This window comes from Apodemus sylvaticus, chromosome 2, assembly GCF_947179515.1.
Source record: "Apodemus sylvaticus chromosome 2, mApoSyl1.1, whole genome shotgun sequence".
In the NCBI taxonomy this organism is placed as follows: domain Eukaryota; kingdom Metazoa; phylum Chordata; class Mammalia; order Rodentia; family Muridae; genus Apodemus; species Apodemus sylvaticus.
The window spans coordinates 138,594,842-138,620,825 of NC_067473.1; positions in this window are offsets into that span (position 1 = coordinate 138,594,842).

A 25,984-nucleotide genomic window follows, 5' to 3' on the forward strand; every position below is an offset into this window, starting at 1 on the left:
TAGGGATTGTTGCTTCCTGTTGTTTTTGATGCTATTTTTATGTCTGTGTGATTATCTTCTTTTGGGTTTGTTGAAAGATTACTTTCTTGCTTTTTCTAGGGTGTAGTCTTCTCCTTGTGTTGGCATTTTCCATCTATTACCCTTTGTAGGCTGGATTTGTGGAAAGATATTGTGTAAATTTAGTTTTTTCATGGAATATCTTGGTTTCTCCATCTATGGTAACTGAGAGTTTTGCTGGGTATAGTAGTCTGGGGTGGCATTTGTGGTCTCTTAGGGTCTGTATGAGATCTGCCTAAGATCTTCTAGCGTTCATGGTCTCTGGTGAGAAGTATGGTGTAAATCTGATAAGTCTGTCTTTATATGTTACTTGATCTTTTTGCCTTACTGCTTTTAATGCTCTTTCTTCATTTAGTACATTCTGTGTTTTGATTATTATTTGACAGGAGGAATTTCTGTTTGGTGTTCTGCAGGCTTCTTGTATGTTTATAGGTATCTCTTTCTTTAGGTTAGGGAAGGTTTTTTTTCTATAATTTTGTTGAAGATATTTACTGGCACTTTAAGTTGTAAATCTTTGTTCTCTTCCATACCTATAATCCTTATGTTTAGTCTTCTCATTGTGTCCTGCATTTCCTGGATGTTTTGGATTAGAAGCTTTTGCAGTTTGCATTTCTTTGACTGTTGACTCAGTGTTTTCTATGGTATCTCAGCACCTGAGATTCTCTCTTTTATCACTTGTATTTTGCTGTTGACTATGACAGCTGATTTCTTTCCTAGGTTTTCTATCTCCAGAGTTGTCTCCCTTTTTGATTTCTTTATTGTTTCTACTTCCATTTTTAGATCCTGGATTGTTTTGTTTAGTTTCTTCACTTGTTAGTCTGTGTTTTCCTGTAATTCTTTAAGGGATTTTTGTGTTTCCTCTTTAAGAGAATCTATCTGTTGACCCATGTTCTCCTGTATCTCTTTAAAGGAGTTATTTATGTCCTTCTTGAAGTCCTCTATCAGCATCATGAGATGTGATTTTAAATTCAAATCTTCCAGGATGTTAGAGTAGCCAGGGTTCACTGTTGTGGGAGTAGTGGGTTCAGATGATGCCATGTCACCTTGGTTTCTGTTGTTAATGTTCTTGCATTTGCCTTTTACCATCTGGTTATCTCTGGTGTTAGCTGGCCTTGCTGCCTCTGTGGCTTATCTGTCCTACAAGCCTGCATATCAGTACTCATGGGAGACCAATTCTCTCTGGTTGGAATTTAGGTATGGAGAGTTGTGGTACAGGGTCAGCCCAGGTGTATAGACAGAAACCAGAAAGATCCTGTCCTCAGCTGATCCTTGGTTCCTGTGTCCTGATGGCTATGGGCAGGTCCCTGTTGGGCCAGGAGTTTGAAGAGAAGTGGTTGTCTTATCTGTACATGCAGGTATATAGACACTCCTGGGAGACTAACTTTCTTGTGGTGGTATGTTTTTATGTAGCTCTTGTCCCAGGGTGTCCCTGGATTCTTTTGTCCTCAGGGTTTTAGGCAGGTTCCTCTGAGCAGCAGGGATAGCCCTACCTGCACTCTCAGGTGTCTCCTGGGAGGTTAGCTATCTCTCTGTGCCACCTGGGAATGGAGCCTTATGGCAGAGGATGTTCTCCAGTTGCAGAGAGAAACCAGAAGGTTCCAGTCTGAGGGTTCCAGGTGGGTTCTTCTGAGCAGCAGGGGTGGTCCTACCTGTGTTCTCAGGCCTTTCTACACTCCTGGGAGGCTACCAGTGGTGGGTGGGCACCACTTGGATATGGAGCTCTGTGGCAGAGGATCAGAGATGCCTTTTATAAGATATGCATAAATATATATTAATGTACATATACCCTTATATATATATATTATATAAATTATATCTGCCACAAATTACAAGGTCATGAGCATTTTGTTCTAACACAAGTTATTTTTAAATTTAATTAGTGAAGATTTTCCACATCTATGGCTAATCAAGCTTAATGCTTATATAATCATCCCTGTAGTCCTGAATTTACTATTCCTTATATTTTATAAAAATCAGAAATATTCTGTAGATTTAGTTTTTTCTTTCATGACAAAATAATCATTATTTTGTTTATATGAATATTATAAGACAGAAAATTGGTCTCTATTATTTCAACAGCTACAAGAAACATTTTAGCAGAGCAAAATATTTATTTTTCACTTATGGTTTCAGATGGATCAGTTATGGCCAATGCCCCTACTATAGTAGGTCTCCAGAGAGCCAGGACATTAAGTCAGATTTCAAAGTAAAGGCAGGGAAAGGGCTAAGGAGAGGATATATTCTTCAAAAGCATACTTGAAGGCAAGTTCTGCCTGCTACTGTCCAATACCATCCAATAGTCAAATTACAAACCCATCAATGGATTAAATCATTGTTTTGGTAAAAGCCCTCATGATATAATCAGTTTCTTAAAGCCTCATATCTGAACATTGAGTTAGAAACAAGCATTCAACACACAAGTCGTCCAAGGACATTTCATGTGCAAACCACAAAATGATGTCATTAACATTAATGTTTCAGGACACAACACTTTAGGTAATTGGCTATACAGATTCTTTCATCAATCTCAACTTCATTTTTCAACAGAACTCTTAAATTTTTAATTTAATTTTAATGGATGAAGTATTTCTTTAGCAATCTAAAAAATACATATAGTATTCCTCATAATAGTCCCTTTAAATGTGCAAAGTGAGACCCATAGGCTAACAAAGGAAGTAAGTTATAATATAATAAAATAATATTTATTAGTAAATATAATATATTTTGTGTTTAAATTCTAATATAGTTTATCCCACTCGATTTTAGTAATTGTGCCAGATTCATATTCATTTGAGTAGATTTTAAGTGTTCATGACTCATAGTCAATTTCTATTAGTTTTCAAAATCTTGAAACCATTTTCATATTTTACAATACAGCCTCTGATAGTATTTAGCCACAAATGGGACATCTTCATCACATTCTTCCTTATAAGACCCAGGGCCACAAAAGAGATGTTGGAAAGCCTGAAAAGCCAGGGTGTGAGGTGGACAGGAGAGAAACAATCTTTTCTGTAGATAACAAGTACTCAGGAGGCAGCAGTGGCCTACATAAGACTTGCATATAACATCAAGTCAGTCAACATCCTCCTGGAGTTGGAAGGGGTTCACAAATCTCCATCACTATCTGAGGTGCTAAAGACAGTTGATAGTTTCTGGGAGAGAGAGGGGGTGGTTGATTAAGTTTTGGTTAGGTGTGTAGACCCTTACAATAAAACACACCTCACCCATAAAAGTATGGCCTCACACACAGAAGTATATGGGCCACACACATAGAGGTATACCGAAAGTGGATTACCAAAAAAAAAAAAAAAAAAAAAAAAGTGGACACAAATTTGGAGTGGGGGTATTTGGGAGCATTTAGTGGAGAAATAGTAGATCAATATGGTCTAAATTCATCTTATATATGTATGACCTTCTTAAATATTCAATAAATTGTTATATATATGCACATATAATGATAGCTTTGATAGCATTTCTTAAAACTGACAAGGATTCTATCTGGATATTCAAATGGCAATTAATATGTTAAGGTTTTCACTTTCCTTAGATTTTAATAATATTTTAATTTCTGTCTTTTCTGAATAATCTTTATAATAGAAAAAAACCAATAAACGCCAACTAATCTGAGCTCTCACCATGTGCCTTGTTATGTATGAAATGTCAGACCAATCAGGTACTTAAAGCCAATCTTATGAGGCAGAGACATGTTTTTGACAAAACTGAACTTGTGAGATGTGAAATGTTTCATAAAGTTAAAATATTACCTGAAGACTATCAGGTAAATCTGCCTGGAAACCACACATCCTCTCATGAGTTCTTGTGGTGTGCCTCCTAGAGAATGAAAAGGTCAAAGACTTCTAATATCTTTTAATATCTCCTACATGGAAGATCTATTTACACAAATATAACTCTACTTTCTCAAGAGGTATAAAAACACATTCGTGATAGAGTTTGACTCTATTTTTAACTCTTGACAGCTTTCAATTATTACTCTCTTGTTGTTTCCCTTGTTTATACTTCAAAGGAGTGCACACATAAGGAGATCAAGGTGCAGATAACTAATAAATTCTGGGTGCACAAAAGCAGTCCGATAAAAGCTGTTTACATCTTTAACACCAAAAAAAAATTTAAATCACTCAAGCGCTACTGTTTTGATGGACCACCCCCTCCCACCCCTGGCTCTCACCTCTAACCATAAATCTTCAAACATGCTACTTCCTTTTTCTTGCAAACCATCTCAGAACAGCTGTAGAACCTGCCCTGCTCTGACCAGAGAGCTCCAACAAACCATTTGTGTGTGTGTGTGTGTGTGTGTGTGTGTATGTGTGTTGCTTTGTTTTGCTATTTATTTGTTTGTTTGTTTGCTTGCTTGCCTTTACACTCCATATTTTATTCCCTCCCACCCCATCCACCCTCTGACTGTTCCACATCCCATGCCTCCTCCCCACTCCTCTGTCTCAATGTGGATGCCCCCACCCCCACTCCACCTGTAGTCTAAACACCCTGGAGCCTCCAGTCTCTTGAGTATTAGGTACATCATCTTTGAATGAACCCAGACTGAGAAGTCCTTTACTGTATGTGTGTTAGGGGCCTCATATCAGCTGGTATATGCTGCCTGTTTGGTGGTTCACTGCTTGTGAAATCTCGGGAGTCCCTACTAATTGAGACAACTGGTCCTCTTACAGGAATGCCCTTTAGCTCAGCTTCTTTCAGCTTTCCCTAATTCAACAGCAGGGATCATCTGATTCTGTCCATTGGGTGGTTGCAAATATCTGCGTCTGATTCTTTCAGCTGCGTGTTGTATTTTCCAGAGTATGCTCGTGACAGGTCCCTTTGTGTGAGCATTACATAACCTCAGTAATAGTGCCAGGCCTTGGGACCTCCCGTTGATCTGGATCCTACTTTGGGCCAGTCTCTGGGCCTTCTTTTCTTCAGGATCCTCTTCATTTCCATGCCTGTAATTCTTTCAGACAGGAACAAATATAGGTCAGAGTTGTGACTGTGGGATGGCCCCCTCTCCCTCATTTGATGTCCTGTCTTCCCGCTGGAGGTGGGATCTATAAATTCCCTCTTCCCTACCATCAGGAATTTCATCTAAGGTTCCTCCCTTTATGTTCTGAGAGTCTGTCACCTCCCAGGCCTTTGGTGCATTCTGGAGAGTCTCCCAAACCTCCTATCTACGGAGGTTGCCTGTTTCCATTCTTTCTGCTGGCCCTCAGGGCTTCAGTACTTTTCTCTCACCCAATACCAGATCAGGTTCCCCTCTCCCCTCCACTCCCTCCCCCACTTCCACTTTCCTTCCCAGGTTGCACATATAGCATTAGTTTAGCCATGTTTTGCAGCTGAACCAAACTCTGAGTAGAGGTTCTTCTTGCCTAAGTGAGTTAACCTTAGCACAATGGAATGTTTCTCTTAGTATATTAGAAATGTGCTATTTAAAATCTACAACTGACACACCAGCCAGGAAAGCAGGTTGACTTACTACTACATATCTTCACATAGCTCTCCATTCTTCTAGGTCCAGTCACCAATCCCATGCCAGATCCATAGTAGATAACACAGTTTCAACGTAGCTCTGTGGTCTCTTTTTACTCTCTGCCCTCATTCCAACAGACAAAGCAGATCATGATCGAACACCCTGCTTTCATCACTCTTCTGGATCTCCACAGCACTCTATTCTAGATTATCCACATTCCTCAGTATCAGCTCTCAATATTAGAAACACATCTTACCTGGACCCCTCAGTGGACATAACTATTAGGATCCCAGAAGAATTTCCTACCAGGCAACATAGCCACCACACTCCCCTAAGAACCAGAAGAGCAAAATAAACCAAGGAACAATATGCCTATTCAACAAAGACATGACCAGATTCTAGGACCTAGAATTATAATCATCCAAACCTATTTATGTATATGCCAGTATAAAAGCATAGTCAATAGTATCAAGGGCAATATGTCTCCATGAGAGCCCAGTTACACTACCACAATGGTCCTTGAGCATTCCAACATAGCTGAAGCACAAGACAAAGACTGTAGAGTAGTATCTGTGAATACGGTAGAGGTCCTTATAGGCTGAATGAATTAATACCATTTTAAAAAATCTATAAAAACCCAAACAGTGAAGGAAATGAATGAAAGGGTAGACCTATCCATGGAGAATGGAAATCAATAAAAAAAAATCTGAGAGAAATCTGGAATGAAAAACTTACAAACTCAAACAGGTTCCTCAGAAATTACCCTCATCAACAGTATATCCTTGATAAAAGAAAAAAAAAATCTCAGGCACTGGAGATGTAATAGAAGAAATGGATACTGTAGTATCCAAAGAAAATATTAAATCTAAAAATCTCCTGGTAGATTACATCCAGAAAATCTGGGACACAATAAAAAGGTCACACCTATGAATGAGGGTAACAGAGGAAGGAGAAGCCCAGCTCAAAAGTTCAGAAAATGTTTTCAACAAAATCAAAGAAAATTTCCCTAACCTTAAGAAAGAAATGCCTAGTAAGATACAAAAAACATACAGCATCTAATGAAATGATCATGTGGTTTTTTTTTCCTTTGAGTTTGTTTATGTAGTGGATTACATTAATGGATTTCCATATATTGAACCATCCCTGTATCCCTGGGATGAAGCCTACTAAACTACCAACCAAAGAGTACACATGGAAGGACCCATATCTCCAGCTACATATGTAGCAGAGAATGGCCTTTTCAGACATCAATGAGAGGAGAGACCATTAGTCCTGTGAAGGTTCAATGCCCCAGTGTAGGTGAATGCCAGCTCAGGAAAGTGGGAGGGAGGGGGAGTTGGTAAGCAGGGGGAGGTGAATGGGATAGGGGGTTTTCAGAGGGGAAACAAGGAAAGGAGATAGCATTTGAAATGAAAATAAAGCAAATACCTATTAAAATAGATATTTGTAGAAAGGAAAAAATAAAAAAAAGCATACAGAATACCAAATATGTTGGCCCAGAAAAGAAAGTTCCCTCAGCACATGATTAAAACGCTAAATATACAGAGCAAAGAAAGAATATTAGAAACTGTAAGGTAAACAGAGCAAGTAACATATAAAGGTACTAGAATAGCACTTAACTTGTTAATGAAAACTCTAAAATTCAGGGCCAGGAAAGATGTTCTATAGACTCTAATATACCACAGATGCCAGCCTAGGTTACTATACGCAAGAAAACCTTCAACCAAAATACATAGAGAAAATAAGTCATTCCACAATAAAACCAAATTTAAGCAATATGTACTTACAAACTCAGCCTTACAGAAAGTGCTAGATGGAAAACCCCAAACTAAAGAGCTTAACTACACCCAAGAAAATACCATATCATTCAATCAAAACAGGAGAAACATACATAGATATCACAAAATCAAAATAACAAAAATTAACAAACACCATTCATTAATAACTCTGAAAATCACTGGTCTTGTTTCCTCAATAAAAAGACTAAAGCTAACATTATGGAAGTGAAAAACAGGATCTATCTTTATGCTGCATCAAAACATAATACAAACAAAAACATACCTCAGTATCAAGGATAAATGTCACTTCAGGGTAAAAGGATGAAAAAGCTACTCTAAGCAAATGGACTTAATTTGCAAGCTGATGTAGCTATTTTAGTTTCTGACAAAATAGACTTCAAACCAAAACTAATCAGAAGAGATGGGGAAGGCCATAGCATACTTTCAAAAGGAAATTCTACCAAGAGCACACTGCAATTCTTAACATCTATGTACAAATATGAGGGCACCAAAATTCATAAAACAAACACTACTACAGCTCAAATTACATATTCACACTCACACACTGGTAGTAGAATCTGTTTTATCAATAGAGAGGTCATACAAACAAAAACCAAACAGAGAAAAGCTGGAGTTAACAGACATTATAAACTGAGCAGACCTAACTTATTTATGGAACATTTCACCCAAACACTCAGTACCTCGTATCATTTTTCTCCAAAAATGACCACTTACTTAGACACAAAGCAAGTCGCAACAGATAAAAGAAAAGTGAAATAATACCTTGCATCCTATCTGGCCACCATGGATTAAAGTTGAATATTAGCAATAATAGAAACAAACAAACAAAAAAACTTCAAACCCACAAAAACTGATCATTTAATTAATTATTGAAATATGGGCCAAGACAGTAACTAAGAAAAAAATTAAAGACTCTAGAATTGAATAAAAATGAATACACAACATACCCAAGCTTATAGAATACAATAAAGGTTGTTCTAAGAGACAAGTTCATAGCACTAAGCACCTACATAAAAACTGAGAGATCCCATTTGTGATAGTTTAATAGGTTTGGCCCCCATAGACTCATGTATTTGAATGCTTTGCTCACAACAAATGGCACTATTAGGAAGTGTGGCCTTGTTTGAGTAGGTGTGGCCTTGTTGTAGGAAGTTTGTCACTGTGGGGGTGGGCTTTGAGGTCTCCCATACCTAAATTCCATCCAGTGTGGAAACAGAGCCTTCTCATGGCTGTCTCTAGAACATAGTCTCCTCCTGGTTGCCTTCAGACCAAGATGCCGAACTCTCAACTTCTCTCCCAGCACTATGTCTGCCTGCACATTGACATGCTTTCTGACATGATGATAAGTGACTGAACCTCAGAAACTGAAAGCCAGCCCCAGTTCAATGTTTCCTTTATAAAAGTTGCCTTGGGCTGAAGAGATGGCTCAGTGGTTAAGAAAATGTACTGTTCTTGCATAGCACCTGAGTTCAACTCCTAGCATGCACATCAGGCAACTTTCAACTGCTGTAACTCTAGTATCCAAGAGATAACTCATACTTTGGGAATGTGTACATATACAGACATGTACACATGTATAAGTAAATAAATAAAAATAAAAATAATTTTTAAAGAGTTGCCTTGGTTATGGTGTCTCTTCATAGTAAGAAAACCCAAGTAAGACACTATTCTAGTAACTTAATAGCAACCTGAATATTCCAGAACAAACAGAAGAAATCACACCCAAAAGAAATAGATGGCAAGAAATAATCAAACTCAGGGCTAAAATCTCCAAATACAAACAAACAAGCAAAATACAAAGAATTAATAAAACAAAAAGTTCATTCTTTGAGAAAATTGATAAGACTGGCAAACCCTTATCCAAAGATTCAAATTAACAAAATAAGAAATGATAAGGGGTGCTATAACAACAGACATTGAGAAATCCAGAGAATAATAAGGGCATACTTTAAAATCCTGAACTCCACCAAATTGGTGGATAATTTTCTTGATATACACCATTCCCCAAAGTGTATATCAAGATCAAACCAGTGATATAAAATTATCAATAGGTCCTGGTGAGATAGAAGCAGTCATAAAAATTCTCCCAAGCAAAATCAGCCCAGGGCTAGATGGTTGTAGGACAGAATTCTACTAGACTTTCAAAGAAGAGGTAATAGTACTCAAATAATTTGACAAAACAGAAAACTAATAAAAATTGTTTAATTCATTTTATGAAGCCACAGTTACACTGATATCCAAATCACATAAAAACCCAAAAGAAAGAATTACAGACCAATTTTCCTTAACATAAATGCAAAAATTCTCAATAAAATACTTGCAGAATGAATCTACGAACACATCAAAAAGATAATCTATCATAATCAAGTAGGCATCACCCCAGATGCAAGGATTATCAATATACATAAAAGTAAATGTAATTCACCTTATTAACAAACTGAAAGAGAAAATAAAACACTATTGTCTCATTAGATGTAGAAAAGGCCTTTGACAAAATCCAACACCAATGTCCCAGGAAGATTAGGGATACAAGGGACATATCTCAACATGATAAAAGTAGTTAATAGCATGTTCATTGTTGACATCAATTTAAATAAAAAGAAACTGAAAGCAATTCTACTAAAATCAGGAGCAAGACAAGGGTAGCCACTCTATTTATTACCTATTAAATACAGTATTTGAATTTCTAACTTGAGTAGCAAGACAACTAAAGGAAATCACAGGGGATATGAATTAGGAAGAAATAAGCCAACATATTTTTATTTGTAAATGATATGATAGTATAAACAACCGACACCAAAAATTCTATTTGGGAACTACTATCTCTGATAGACACTTTTGGCAAGGCAGTTGAATACAAAGTTAACTGACAAATTTAGTAGCCTTCCTATATGTAAATTACAAATGGTCTGAGAATTAAATCAGGGAAAATAGCCTCAAATAATATGAAATAGTTTGGGCAAAAAAAACTTGCAGGATATAAGTTTTACAGAAATTAAACAGAGAAAGTAATGAATATATCAGAATATAAATCTCTCATGCTCATGAATGAGTAGAATACAGTAAAAATGATAACCTATTAAAAGCAATCTACAGCAATCAATGCAATATTCACAAAACCCCAGCAAAATTCTTCACAGATATTGAAATAATAATTTTTCAGATTTATATGGCAACACACATCACACACACACACACAGAGAAAGAGAGAGAGAGAGAGAGAGAGAGAGAGAGAGAGAGAGAGAGAGAGAGAGAACTAAGACAAACCTAAATAATAAAAGAACTACTGGAGGTATCACTATCCCTAATTTCATGTTGTACTGCAGAGCTGATGTAATAAAAACAGCATGATACTGGCAGAAAATCAGACACATCAATCAGTGGAATCTAATTAAGGATTCAGATATAAATTCACACACCTATGGTCAGCTGGTTTTATATATATAAAGAATTATGCACTGAGAAAAGTCAGCATCTTCAGCAAATGGTGCTGGTCAAACTAGATGGCTGCATGTAGGATAATGAAAATAGACCCATATTTAGTACCACAAACAAAACTCTCAACTCAATGGGTTAACAACCTCAGCATAAAACCAATACACTGAACTTGATAGAGAAGTGGGGAATAGTCTTGAACTCATTGGTACAGAAACAAACTATCTGAACAGAAAAAAATTAGCATAGTCACTAAGACCAAACATCAACAAATGGGACCTCACAAAACTGAAAAGAACTTCATTCAGACAAATCAGCAGACTACAAGAGGTGGAAAGTGTTGTTTTTTTTTTTTTAACAGATTTTTATTATCTGCACATCCAATAGAGGGTTAATATCTCAAATACATGATTAAAAATACCTTGCTATCTAGAACACAAATAACCCAATTAACAATGGGATACAGATTTAAACATAAATTTCTCAAAAGAGGAACCTTGAATGGCTGAGAAACACTTAAAAAACTGTTGAATATCCATATGCATCATGGAAATGCCCGTCAAAACTACCTTGATATTCCACTTTTCACCTGTCTGAATGGCTAATATCAAAACTATTTTGATATTTTACTTTTCACCTGTCAGAAAGTTACAGTTCATGCTAGTGAGGATGTAGCCTAAGGGGGACCAGTCATTTATTACTGGTGGGAGTGTGGAAATCAGTATAGAAATTCCTTAGGAAGATGGGAATAAACCCACCTCAAGATCCACATATTCCACTCTTGGGCATGTGCCCAAATAATTTTTCATCATACTAGAGACACTTGCTCAACCATGTTCATTGCTTCTCTAAACATAATAATTAGAAATTGCCTCAAGTGTCTTCCCCAATTTCTTTTCTATTACCTTGAAAGTGTCTGGCTTTATGTGGAGGTCCTTGATCCATTTGGATTTGAGCTTAGTACAAGGAGACAAGGATGAATCAATTCCCATTCTTCTGCTTGCTGACCTCCAGTTGAACCAGCACCATTTGTTGAAAAGGCTATCTTTTTTCCATTGGATGTTTTCAGCCTCTTTGTGGAGGATCAAGTGGCCATAGGTGTGTGGGTTCATTTCTGGATCTTCAATCCTGTTCCATTGATCCTCCTGCCTGTCACTGTACCAATACCATGCAGTTTTTAACACTATTGCTCTGTAGTATTGCTTGAGGTCAGGGATACTGATTCCCCCAGATTTTCTTTTGTTGCTGAGAATAGTTTTAGCTATCCTGGGTTTTTTGTTGTTCCAGATGAATTTGATAATTGCTCTTTCTAACTCTGTGAAGAATTGAGTTGGGATTTTGATGGGTATTGCATTGAATCTGTATATTGCTTTTGGCAAAATGGCCATTTTAACTATACTGGTTCTACCGATCCATGAGCATGGGAGGTTTTCCCATTTTTTGAGGTCTTCTTCCATTTCCTTCTTTAGAGTCTTGAAGTTCTTGTCATACAGATCTTTCACATGTTTGGTAAGAGTCACCCCAAGATACTTTTTACTGTTTGTGGCTATTGTGAAGGGGGTCATTTCCCTAATTTCTTTCTCAGCCTGCTTATCCTTTGAGTATAGGAAGGCCAATGATTTGCTTGTGTTGATTTTATAACCTGCCACTTTGCTGAAGTTGTTTATCAGCTGTAGGAGCTCTCTAGTGGAGATTTTTGGGTCACTTAGGTAGACTATCATGTCGTCTGCAAATAATGATAGTTTGACTTCTTCCTTTCCAATTTGTATCCCTTTGACCTCCTTATGTTGTCGAATTGCCCGAGCTAGTACCTCAAGTACAATATTGAAAAGATAAGAAGAAAGGGGGCAGCCTTGTCTGGTCCCTGATTTCAGTGGGATTGCTTCAAGTTTCTCTCCATTTAGTTTGATGCTGGCTACCGGTTTGCTGTATATTGCTTTTACTATGTTTAGGTATGGGCCTTGAATTCCTGTTCTCTCCAAGACTTTAAGCATGAAAGGATGCTGAATTTTGTCAAATGCTTTTTCAGCATCCAATGAAATGACCATGTGGTTTTGTTCTTTGAGTTTGTTTATGTAGTGGATTGCATTGATGGATTTCCGTATATTGAACCAACCCTGCATTCCCGGGATAAAGCCTACTTGATCATGGTGGATGATTGTTTTGATGTGTTCTTGGATTCGGTTGGCAAGAATTTTATTGAGTATTTTTGCATCGATGTTCATAAGGGAAATTGGCCTGAAGCTCTCTTTCTTTGTTGGATCTTTGTGTGGCTTTGGTATCAGCGTAATTGTGGCTTCGTAGAAGGAATTGGGTAGTGTTCCTTCTGTTTCTATTTTGTGGAATAGTTTGAAGAGTATTGGTGTTAACTCTTCTTTGAAGGTCTGATAGAATTCTGCACTGAAACCATCTGGTCCTGTGCTTTTTTTGGTTGGAAGACTTTCTATGACTCCTTCTATTTCTTTAGGCATTATGGGAGACCCTTGAGGACATTGGTACAGGGAGAAAGTTTCTGAACAGAACACCAATAGCGTATGCTCTAAGAGCAAGAATTGACAAATGGGACCTCATAAAATTACAAAGTTTCTGTAAGGCAAAGGACACCATCAAGAGGACAAATCGGCCAGCAACAAATTGGGAAAAGATCTTCACCAATCAGATAGAGGGCTAATACCCAATATATATAAAGAACTCAAGAAGTTAGACTCCAGAAAACCGAACAACCCTATTAAAAAATGGGGTACAGAGTTAAACAAAGAATTCTCACCTGAAGAACTTCGGATGGCGGAGAAGCATCTTAAAAAATGCTCAACTTCATTAGTCATTAGGGAAATGCAAATCAAAACAACCCTGAGATTTCATCTTACACCAGTCAGAATGGCTAAGATTAAAAATTCAGGAGACAGCAGGTGTTGGAGAGGGTGTGGAGAAAGAGGAACACTCCTCCACTGCTGGTGGGGTTGCAAATTGGTACAACCACTCTGGAAATCAGTCTGGCGGTTCCTCAGAAAACTGGGCACCTCACTTCCAGAAGATCCTGCTATACCACTCCTGGGCATATACCCAGAGGATTCCCCAGCATGTAATAAGGATACATGCTCTACTATGTTCATAGCAGCCCTATTTATAATTGCCAGATGCTGGAAAGAACCCAGGTATCCCTCAACAGAAGAGTGGATGCAAAAAATGTGGTATATCTACACAATGGAGTACTATTCAGCCATTAGAAACAATGAATTCATGAAATTCTTAGGCAAATGGATGGAGCTAGAGAACATCATACTAAGTGAGGTAACCCAGACTCAAAAGGTGAATCATGGTATGCACTCACTAATAAATGGATATTAACCTAGAAAACTGGAATACCCAAAACATAATCCACACATCAAATGAGGTACAAGAAGAAAGGAGGAGTGGCCCCTGGTTCTGGAAAGACTCAGTGAAGCAGTATTCGGCAAAACCAGAACGGGGAATTGGGAACGGGTGGGTGGGAGGACAGGGGAAGAGAAGGGGGCTTATGGGACTTTCGGGGAGTGGGGGGCTAGAAAAGGGGAAATCATTTGAAATGTAAATAAATTATATCGAATAAAAAAAAAGAAAAGGGGAAATCATTTGAAATATAAATAAAAATATATCGAATAAAAAAATAAAGTTACATATTAAAGAACTAAAAAAAAATAATAATTAGAAATTGCAATCAAGCTAGAGCTCCCTCAAGAGAAGCATGGATGAAATACATGATACATTTACACAATTGACTATGACTTAGCCATTAAAAAATTAAAAACATGAAATTCATTAACAAATAGATGGAACTAGAAAAAAATCATTCTGAGTGGAGTAACCCAGACCTAGGTAGACAAATATAATATGCATTTGCTTATATATTTGTATATAAGTAATGATAACCAAGCTACAATCTGTAAAACCACAGAGGTTAGGTATAAAGTAAGAGAATGAGAAAAAGTTGATAGATCTCCTTGGAAAGGAAAATAGAATAAATATCTACAGAATGGGGCGAGTTGGAACAGAAGGATCATGTGGGTAGGGAAGAGAAGGATGAGGGAGAGAATACAGAAAGAGCTAAAATTAAGGGGAATTTGAGAGGTAAAATGGAAACATAATATAGAAGAAGCTTTCTAAATTACATATGTGAAGGTGGTCTAAATGAAATCCTCAAGTAATGGGGGAGAGAGAGTCCCAACTGGCAATCTACTGTCACCAAACGAAGGTTCCTGTAATAATATTGGGTTATATTTAATTGGGCTGTTGGCCAAGGAAGTACAATGGGAACTGTCCAACAACCCAGGCTGGTTTTGAGACTATAGGTTCCTCTTCGCAAACTGACAGCAATGCCCTATTGCTGAAGACAATACCTACATAACTCATTGAATGTGGAGAAGCTGAGCTGGTGACTACATCAAACCTTTACCTCTATGTTCTAATGTCTCTATTACAGGAATATTCCTCTGTATGCTACTATAGAAAAAACCTGAACACAAACCCAGCCACAAACCCTTTGATATACTGTGGTGTCCTACCTGCAAGATATGCTAAGGAAATAGTGGAACAAAGCCTGTGGGGGTAACTAACCAATAACTTATTTAACTTAAGCCTCATTCCATCGGATGAAACTGATACACAACATTGCTTAGGTGAACAAGAACCTCAGACTAGATACCCCAAGGACCTTTGGTTAGACTAAACACCACTGTTCTAAAGTAAAAAGTAATAATAATATTAATAATAATAATAACAACAACGACAACAACATTCTACCATTCTCATAGATCAGTGCCCTGCTCAGCCATCATTAGAAAAGCTTCCTATTGCAGGAGATGAGAACAACCTCAAAGGCCTGTATCTAGGCATTATTCAGAGAATGAGAGACCTTGGATGCCCATATCAAATACTTCCTCTGAGGGTTAAGGAAACCTGGTAGATGAGGAAGAACGAGTGTAACAGTCAGAGAGGATGCACAACACCAACAAAAGAAGACCCTGTAATTAACATGAACATTATAATATGAACTCCCAGAGACTGAGGCAGCAGGCAGCCTACAAGGGTCTGTACTAGATAAGAGCCTAGAACTGACTAAAAGGAGGGATAGATGCATATACAAGTAAGGAAAATGCAAATGAGCAGTAATAAATATTCAGTAAAGTAACTAGATGCAAAAATAAATACCAGAAAATAAGCAACATTTTTTCTTCATATTATATAAGTAGATTCACTTAGTCCAAGGACATTTATAAAATACCTATTTTATAGATACCCTGTCATATATGATGTGAAATATACAAATTAGAGATCTGTCACTCATGTGACACCATTCCAACCTTAGAAAGTGAAACTTTAAACATAAAATCTGTAGGAAAGAACCTACAGATTAACTCAAGATATCATGCTTGATGCATAAAATTACTCTTTGGCACATTATGTATAGAATCCTAATCATTTGCAGAGATTAATTGCTTCCTTTGTCATATAAAGCTACAAGTCATAATAGATGTTTGTTTTATAATTAAAAGCTTGTGATGACTGTTAAAACTTTTCTTATAGATTCCGATTCCTTTCTTTACAATATGTCCTTTTCCAAAGTCATTGACACGCCAACATAAACTATGGTACATAAAACCTGGTAGTTCGAAAAAATAAGCTCTCAATCTTGAGAAATGCACTTACATCAGGTTTTGACACATTCATGCATGCTGTGATCTGCCAAATATTTATAGTAAACTCACACATTAACTTGAAGATTTGACATATACATAATACTGTGATTTCAGAATACAGGCCTCCACGTCCATTTACCCAAGTCTTGTTTAGTCCTCATATTTTATGCTTTTCACTCAACACGGTCTTTGATCTTTCCTATTAAGTTTATTTCTAGATCTCTCACACTTTTGTCTATTGTGAATGAATTTTTTTCCTTCAATTTTGATAATTCCTAACACAAAGGAAAAATACTGTTACCTCTGTGACATTCATATTGAATACAGCTGGTTCACTGAATTCTCTTGAGAGTTTCAGTAAAATTGATTGGAAAGTAGATGATTATATAATCTATAGGTTATGTTTCATTCTACAAATACGTGTCTTACATTTATGCCATGCTTCTGTTAGAAAATTAACTAGAACTTTTAAAGGTTATGTTAAACGTGTGATAATAATTTGACTGAACCTTCCATTGTCTTCATTTTTTTAATTTTAGTTATGTGTATGGGAGACAGGCATGTACTCATGAATACAGTGGCATCACAGCCCTTGCATCTGATGTTACAGGCTGTTGTGAGCTACCTGTTGTAGGAGCGAGAATCTTCTATAGAAGATCTTCTAGCATCTTCTATATGAACAGTCTATGCACTTGAATATACAGTCTTCACTTTCATTAAACATTCCATAATGTTTAGTCAACTTTACTCTGACTTTTCTTTGTTTTGAAATTAAGGCCAGATGTTGAATTTTTAATTACTGAACTTTAGATGTTATTTGCACTTCTATCTGGTCAACTAGGTTCAAGTTTCACTTTCAGGAAACTGAAATGATATTCCAGAAAACATATCTTAAATCCGCAAGTAAAAAATCCTACTCTGAGCAGCCATTCCACTTTCTCCTCTACTCTTTCATCTGTTAAATACCAAATATCTATCATATTAAGGTTTTCTTATCACTTTTTCCATTTTCATATCATTAAGACGCTTTTGCAATACCATCTAAAGCATCAAAAATTGACTTTTGTATACTTAGAAACGTAACTAACATTATAAGTATCCAGAATACTGTTAAGAATTTTTCTGGTTTAGTAAAAGATGGCAGTATGTTGCTTAAGATCTATCTTGCTCCTGATAGTTGGCTAAGTTTCCTGTACCAGGAATTTGTTCCCTCCTGTTGTGTAGGCCTTAAGTCCTATTAAACAGTTGTTAGTTACCACCAAGATAAGAATACCACTACTTTACCCTTAGGGATACCTTAACACTCTTGCCATTGTTGTGATGCTCGTGTTGTTGTGGGGAATGTGAAATTATAAAAACCAAAGGAACAGGAAATTTGCTGTGAGAGTATCTTCTGGAAATGACCCAGAAGCTTCATCCATGCTATATAACATAAGATAAATGACAACAATAAGCATGCTAATATGGAAAGGAAAAAAAATCTCAATTACTCCCATCTCTAAACAAAGAACCTCATACAACTTAGGAATGTTGAAAGCAAGAGAAATGGTCTTTCTTGGGGATGCATCCTCCAACTATCTATCCAATAGTAAATCATTATCCTTGAAATAATATACATACAACAACACTCAGTGGATTATATATATATATATGCATATATATATACATATATATATATATGTGTGTGTGTGTGTGTGTGTGTGTGTGTGTGTGTTATACTAACAACTGTTCTTGTAAATATTTAATCTCCATTGGAGAATTCTACCACACTTTTGATCATTTAGTTCCCAGATAAAAGGCAAAACACGTCTATAATAATAATAAGACATAATCAGCACTAGAGCTGGATAGATATCTATCCTCTAAGCTATTAGTTTCCACTTCCGTATTAATAACCCTGAGATATGACTCACAATGTTTGATTTGGGCTGCTTTACTTCAACTGACGAGCTGTACTGGCCAATTCTCATGATCATTTTCCACATGATATCTTTTCCTCTCTCCAACTTCTCTTCTCTTCTCTTCTCTTCTCTTCTCTTCTCTTCTCTTCTCTTCTCTTCTCTTCCTTTCTTCGGTGCTAAACCAGGTAACTCAAAGACATCTCTCTACAATCTTTCCAATAATTGACTGTAGCCATTTTACTTAACCAATAGTTTTAAATTAAGTAACAAGTTTTACACAACAAAAGAAAGAGAAAAATAAGCCATCAATTTCTTTTAGCCTTTCTTCAGAAAGTGACCTGAAGGCAATGAGATATGATAGGATCAAATTAAAAAAATAATATCAAAAATTACCAAGAAGATATGATTCTGTAGTAGTTTTTTTATATTATATTAGAAATTATGCTTGGCCTGATTTATGATTTCATAGTTTATTGGGTTTTTTCATTTTTTATTCACCTAAACTGGGTATAGACCTAATATGTTTGGTAAGAATCTATTTCTTATGGCTGTACAGATGGCTCTGTGACAAGATATATTTATCAAAATAAAAGAAATGAGAAAAAGACAGGTATGACTCCACAACACTTAAATAAGACTTCTCAAGATGCTGAGACTGAACTGAAGGAGATGCAGTTATTACATCTGTCCTCTGATTCATTTTCAAGTATATTTTGAAACATGATTAATGGTTTTATAAATACTTTTCTCACTTCATCCACACCAACAAAGGATTTCAAATTAATTCACTATTTCTGACTCCTTCCCTAATGGACTGTTGAAGACCATGGCAGCAAATCAATCCACTGCAGACTCGGGCCTCTGAAATACGATGTACTCTTTTATATCAAGAATAGGATTGCAACCTGTGAATGACACTGTGAAATGAATTGTATCAGTTTGTCTTAAGCAAGAAAACTGGCATAGTCATTTCAAGATATTTAATTTCTAATACCAAAGGTACTTTACATGTACTTCAATTTTTCCTAGGCAAATAATATGCTCTGGGATATTTTAAAGAACTACACACTTCATAGAGTTTAAATTGCCATATTCTACCCTGGTAAAGCAGGCAGAATGAAAGTAAGGGCTAGCAGTTGGGGTGGGTAGAGCTGTTTAATGCAGATCCCTGAGCCTGGCATGGCTGCTATATGCATCAACACACAGCACCTGTGGCTACCTGCACAAAATAAATTCAGCCAAAATTACAACAGGAATGACTGAGGGGCTCCCAAAGTCTCATCCTTTGTGGGGAAATTATTGGCAGTTGGTGGTTGCTGAAGAAGAAAAAATTAGTTATTTGAGGATATGGCTGCAGTAGGTTGCCTATTCCCAGTAGACAGTCCCATGACAGGTGCATTTGTGCAGCATTAGTTGGATTTAGAAAACTATAAGCCTTAAAAAAAGAGAGGACATGAAGTTTGAAGGAAGATGGAGTGATAAGCTGTATAGGTAGTTGGAATAAATTAGATCAGAATGATTTATAGCAAGGGATGAAATTTCCAAGGAATAAATAAAACTCTACAGAAATAGATTGGTATGCTCTTTATTAAAATCTGTTTCAACAGATACAACAGGAGTCATAGAGGCAGCAAGCATTGACTGAATGCATAAATCTATTTCATAGGAGCATTTGTGGAAATGCTCCTGGTTAAAAGTACATGCCCAAGCAATCCTACTCTGAAGAGCAGGTTTCATGGTAAGTGTTCAAGGTCTTCTACTGTAGCATTCACAACAGAGTTAAATGTCTGTAATTAGAATGTTTCCCAGGCTTAACCTGGAAGTAAATATAACAAGAAATTTTCCATTATAAATGCAAATAAAGATGATAAGCACCTAGAAAAAATAATTTCCTCCTAATTTCATGGAACCAACATGCCTAAAGGAAAGTGGAACTGTCACCCAGAAAACAAAGGCTTTTTAAAGACATCATATACACTACACACACACACACACACACACACACACACAGAGAGAGAGAGAGAGAGAGAGAGAGAGAGAGAGAGAGAGAGAAATTTGAGGGTACAACGCAGAAAATTCAAAAGATCAGAAATTTGAAAGTTGTAAGGACAGACAAACTGATCAGTGCACAAAGTAGACAGACTTAGAAGAATTGCAAACATAAATGAAAACGTGGTGTAGGACAGAGACCAGAGACAGAGTGAGGTAGCGACAAGGGCACACTAAAACCTAATAATGAAACGAAGAATGTTTGCTTCTCAGACAGGAAGCAGTGCAGTTAGAACCCCATATCATTTCATTTCCAGGTAAATTTTAATGGAAAATACAAGAGCATATTTTTATATTAAACCATGAAATGCTTTTTAAAATTTTGTTGACAATAACTCTACATATTTAAGGACTATGTGCTGGACAGCTTTATGTCAACCTGATAGAAGTTAATAGCATCTGTGTGGAGTAAACCTCGGTTAAGGAAAAGCATCTCTCTATAAGATCAGGCTGTACGAAAATCTAGAGAACAATTTCTTAATTAGTGACTGATGTGGGAGGGCACGGCGCATTGTGGGTGGTACCTCCCCTGTGTTGCTGGTCCTCAGGTCTATAAGAAAGCAGGCTGAGTATGCTGTGAGCTGCAAGCCAGTAAGCAGTACTCCTCAATAGTCTCTACATCAGTTCCTGCCTCCAAGTTCCTGTCCTGTTTGAGTTTCTATACTGACTTCCTTCAATAATGAACAATGGTGTATATGTGTAAGCCAAACAAACTTTCCTTCTCAAGATGCCAGGGTCATGGTGTTTCATCACAGCAATAGCATCCTAAACAAAGATAGAGTACAATATCATGTTTCAATACATATATGCCCCATGTGATAATCAAACAGATACAATTAGTATCACCATCTCACCTTGTAAAAATATTAAAAATCTACTCCTACTTGAGAGATATGTGATCTATTAAAAGTTCATTGGTGATTTGCTACAAGATACAATACTGAAACTTGTTCTATTTAGTTGTAAACTTTGACCTGAAGGCCAGGATTTCCCCATGTCCCCTACAACATGTATGAACCTGGCTGGTGCTGTATCAAAGAAGTCAGAGAAAGAGAGCCAGTCAGCATATGATCTTGTTCATAGATTACAGAATCTAAACAAGTTATGCCATAGAAATTGGGAACAGAGTAGGGGTTAGCAGAACTGTGGAACACAGAACACTTTCACAAACAAGAAGCAAAAAGCAAAGGCCACAAGGGAGACTTTTCTACATTAAAATTTAAAAATTATGTACAGAAAAAGCTGACCAAGTCAAAAGCATTAAGGTTTTGTAGTAATTTTTAAATAATATGGTAACTCAAACTAACTATATTCTCAGACACTGTTTTACATGTTTCAATATTTAATTCTCAGAACAAATTGTTAGTCCTCTTATTCTTCCCCTTTTTCTGAGATGAAATTGATTGAAGAGAACCAAAGAAAAACTATCAAGACGAAAGTCAACAAGTATCAGAGGTATGACATTTAGAGACTGACAAATCAATTAGCAAAGCAATTAAAAGAATGAATAACACTATAAGGAAAAATGGCTATTGACTTAGAGCCCATGGAAGATGAACATGCCCTCCTTAATACAAATATGACCACTTACTCATTTTAACTATTCATGATAAATGAAAATTAAAGTGCTAAGATCCATTAAAATTGACAAGGTTTTTAGTCTACCATTATTGACTGGGACTTTTTACACAGAGCTGACAATCAGAAAAGTTTAAAACATACAAACCATCCTAATCAAGAGCTAAGGAGATTTTTTTCAGGTACACAAACAAGCCATATACAAAGACAGTCACAGAAGCATAATATATAGAAATTACAAATATGAAAACTATACTTAGACAAGTTTCAGAGGACCTGTGAAACCTGAAATTTGTATGTGGTTGATATAAACTTGAAACTCTATTTTATATTGCTATGATGTTAAAATGCAAGATAAATATTTCAGAAATAGGAACATTCACAGGAATTTTGAATAAGTAATTACCTCTGAGAAGGGAAAAAAAGAAATGATATACAATTTTATTCTTAAGGAAAAATATTGTAGGAAACCAACTAGGGTAGACATTAGCTCCTATGGCACGTGGAGAATGGAAAAAGGAAATCGGATTTTTTTGAGGGGGGTAGTTTTTAAGGGAGATATGAGACAATAGAGGCAGATATGACCATGAGGCAGAGTTGCTGTTCAATAAGCATCAAAGAAGAAAGGCTAATTTCCTAGAGCTGTAGAGGAAGAGGGGAGCAGGGTGAATGGAGTGACATCCAAGACTGGTACAAAAAATTCCTAAGTGTTACACCCTGTGTCTGTGATATTAAAAATTTATTTTTAATTTAGTACTTTAACTACCTTTCCTTTTTACTTCACACAAACACACCATGTTTTTCCCAGGCTGTTCTGATCATGTCTTGTTCCATGAAAACAGCTATGGTAATCCTTGTAAAGGAGAAAAATAACAAATAGATAAGGGGTTGGATTTAGAGTCTGACTGGAATAACTCTTGGTTCTGATAAACAACTAAATAACTTTTTCATTATTTAATAACATAATCCACACATCAAATGAGGTACAAGAAGAAAGGAGGAGTGGCCCCTGGTTCTGGAAAGACTCAGTGAAACAGTATTTGGCAAAACCAGAACGGGAAAGTGGGAAGGGGTGGGTGGGAGGGCAGGGGAAGAGAAGGGGGCTTACGGGACTTTCGGGGAGTGGGGGGGCTAGAAAAGGGGAAATCATTTGAAATGTAAATAAATTATATCGAATAAAAAAATTAAAAAAAAAACAGATATTGTAGAGAGAATGATGAGGAGAGTGTGTACACAATAATCCACAGGGAACTCTAGGGAAGGTGAGGCTCAGTACTAGAAGAAAGTCAAAAGGAAAAAACAAAGATACAGAGGACACAAACTAAGAAGACCCTGGATACACCATGAAACACCCCATGAATGGGTCTTTGTGAAGTTTGTGGTGCCCAAAATATCTTTCATAGCTAAACAGATGAGCCCAATCTCTTGTATAATGTTCTGCCTCATAATAACAGAAATTTCACTCCTACTGTGACTTTTGCTGCTTCCCATAACAGTTTTACAATTATTTCTCTGAATTCTGCATATTCCCCAGGGCATTCTGAACTCATCTTCCTTGAGATTCTATTGGTAATGGTAATCCTGACCAAAGCAAGTCCTTCTCCTTCATAAAAGGAAGCTCTATATCTCCAGCTCTCTTGACTGAGCCAACACTGTCCTTCCATCTATCCTAGAAAGCTTCTATCCATTTTGCCCTTCAAGTATATTCACTTTAGCTTCTCTGAAATTTATAAACGTTCAATTTTACTTCACACAGATCAAGCATGATGCTGATACAGTCTAATACTGAATGATGTACATCTTCAGAAGGTGAAGGAAATTTATTGATGAGGTCAATTCTGTGAAGTCTTCTCCCTTTCTTTTTCATCAAAACAAAAAAACTGTCCAACTCATTTTACCCAAAGTAATGTGTTAGATGAGGTATTTCAATTGAACTGGCTGATCAATCCAGTCAGATAAGTGGTTTTACTGTTTCTCTTGGTTGAATTTATTAGGTGTTTAATTGAACTGAACAGATGCATAGGTTTGTTGAGCATTGCATGGACAAAACCACAGAGAAAAATCAACAGTTCAAAGTGTAATTACATAGACAGAATGGCTTAATTTTGTTCACATTTGCAGCTAAGCTTTGGCTAATTTCTTTGCATGTAGGTTTCTAGTTATAAAAATTCTAAGCAGTACATTCCCAAATACGCTGGACAAGCTGTGAGTTCAGCCAAAATTTTACTATAATAAAGTATGGAAGTGGAGAAATTGGTAGAGTCAAGGTCATGGTGGAAATTGTGTTGTTTATTAATAAAATGGACATATTTAGATCAAGATTATAGAGATTCAATATGTGCTAAGGTTCACAGAGGCCAGAAATAAAAAAAAAAATTGTTGCAACCTCCAGTGCATACTGCAGTTGGAAAAATTATGCCAGCTAGACACAGAGTGTTCTTGCCCAAAAACAGATCTTAAACACATGAAAAAAATTCACATAACCAGAACAGAGTGTGAGAGTAGTTTATATGCCTATGATTCTCAAAAGAATACTTAATTCCACTCCCACCCCAATAAGGAATTGTTTCTATAGTTCACTCTGATATCCTCAATATTGAATTTACCCTAAAGAAGGTTTATTTTTGAGTTACAATATTTTTTCATAACAGATCATGTACCCCCATGTTAATATCTAGTATGCATGACTGAAAGTTTGGGAAAGAATTAAAGGATTCCCAGGAACTAAGAGGCTAGAAGGCATGAAGAAAGAATACAAACTTTTCTTCCTTTTAAAAACCTGAGCCCTTCTCTTTTATTTTGTGAGGACATTTTAATATAGATGTTCCAGCAGGCATGTCTAACTTGAAGGCCACAGACCACATGAACTCCAGGATAGCTATGAATGAAGCCAATACAAAATAATAATTTATAAAACCCAAGGTTGGGACTGGAGAGATATCTTAGAAGAAATAAGTGTTTGCTGTGCTCCTAAAGATTCCAGGTTTACTTTATGGGTCCCATCTTGGGTGGCTCACAAAGATGTGTATTTTTAGCTCCAAAGAATCCAATGTCTTTTACTACTACTATTGTGCATGCACATGTACACACACACACACACACACACACACACACACACACACACACACACAAGGGAGGAGGGAGGGGGGCTGCCTTATTTTTTGCTCCTAAAACTCAACAGAGAGGGTCTTGTGCATGGATTTTGTAGATGATGATGTCACATTGCAATGTCAAAATATTGAGCTTACTTGAATATTCAGTATTCATACAAATGCTACCATCTTTTGGTATCCAGACATGAGGATAAGGGAAAATATCATGAAGTGAAAGACATGGATGTTAGATAATCAAATGACAAAATTAGCAGCATTGATTTTCTAACTTATTTCTGTATCGTGGCAGGGAAAAGCAGCAAAGAAAGAGAAAAACATACAAATATTATAATCCATAATACGCTGTGTATACAACCTCACAAGTCAGTCAGAATTGGTCTGAGAGGTGAAATCTATCTTCCACCACTGAATTCATCTCTAAAAATTCTTAATCCTTTCAAAATCCTTCTGAATTACTCTGGTATTACATTACATTTTTATTTTCCTTTGTACATATTGCCACAACATTTGTTATCCTTCTCAACCTTGTTGAAAATATTTGTGAGTGTGTGTTTGAGTTAAGGGCATTTTTCACAAGGCTGCAAAAGTTTTACTTGCTACAGATGAATTCCCATAAACCAGGGAGAAGAGAATAATATCAGCATATTGAGATGTGGGTGTCAGGCAGCGAGTTAGATTTACCCGTAGCTACATTGACTTGCTCCCACACATCAGCTTGTCTGCGTGTTCCATTTCAATATGTGCCTGAGCAAGATCTGAAATCAAAGCATGTCATAAACTATCAGGGTCATCTGCAAACAGTCAAAACTGCTTATGCCAAATCCACAAATGCCAAGGGTCTACAACACAAATGCAAACCATTAATAAACTTTAAGAAATGTATAAAATTCAATTACTATAA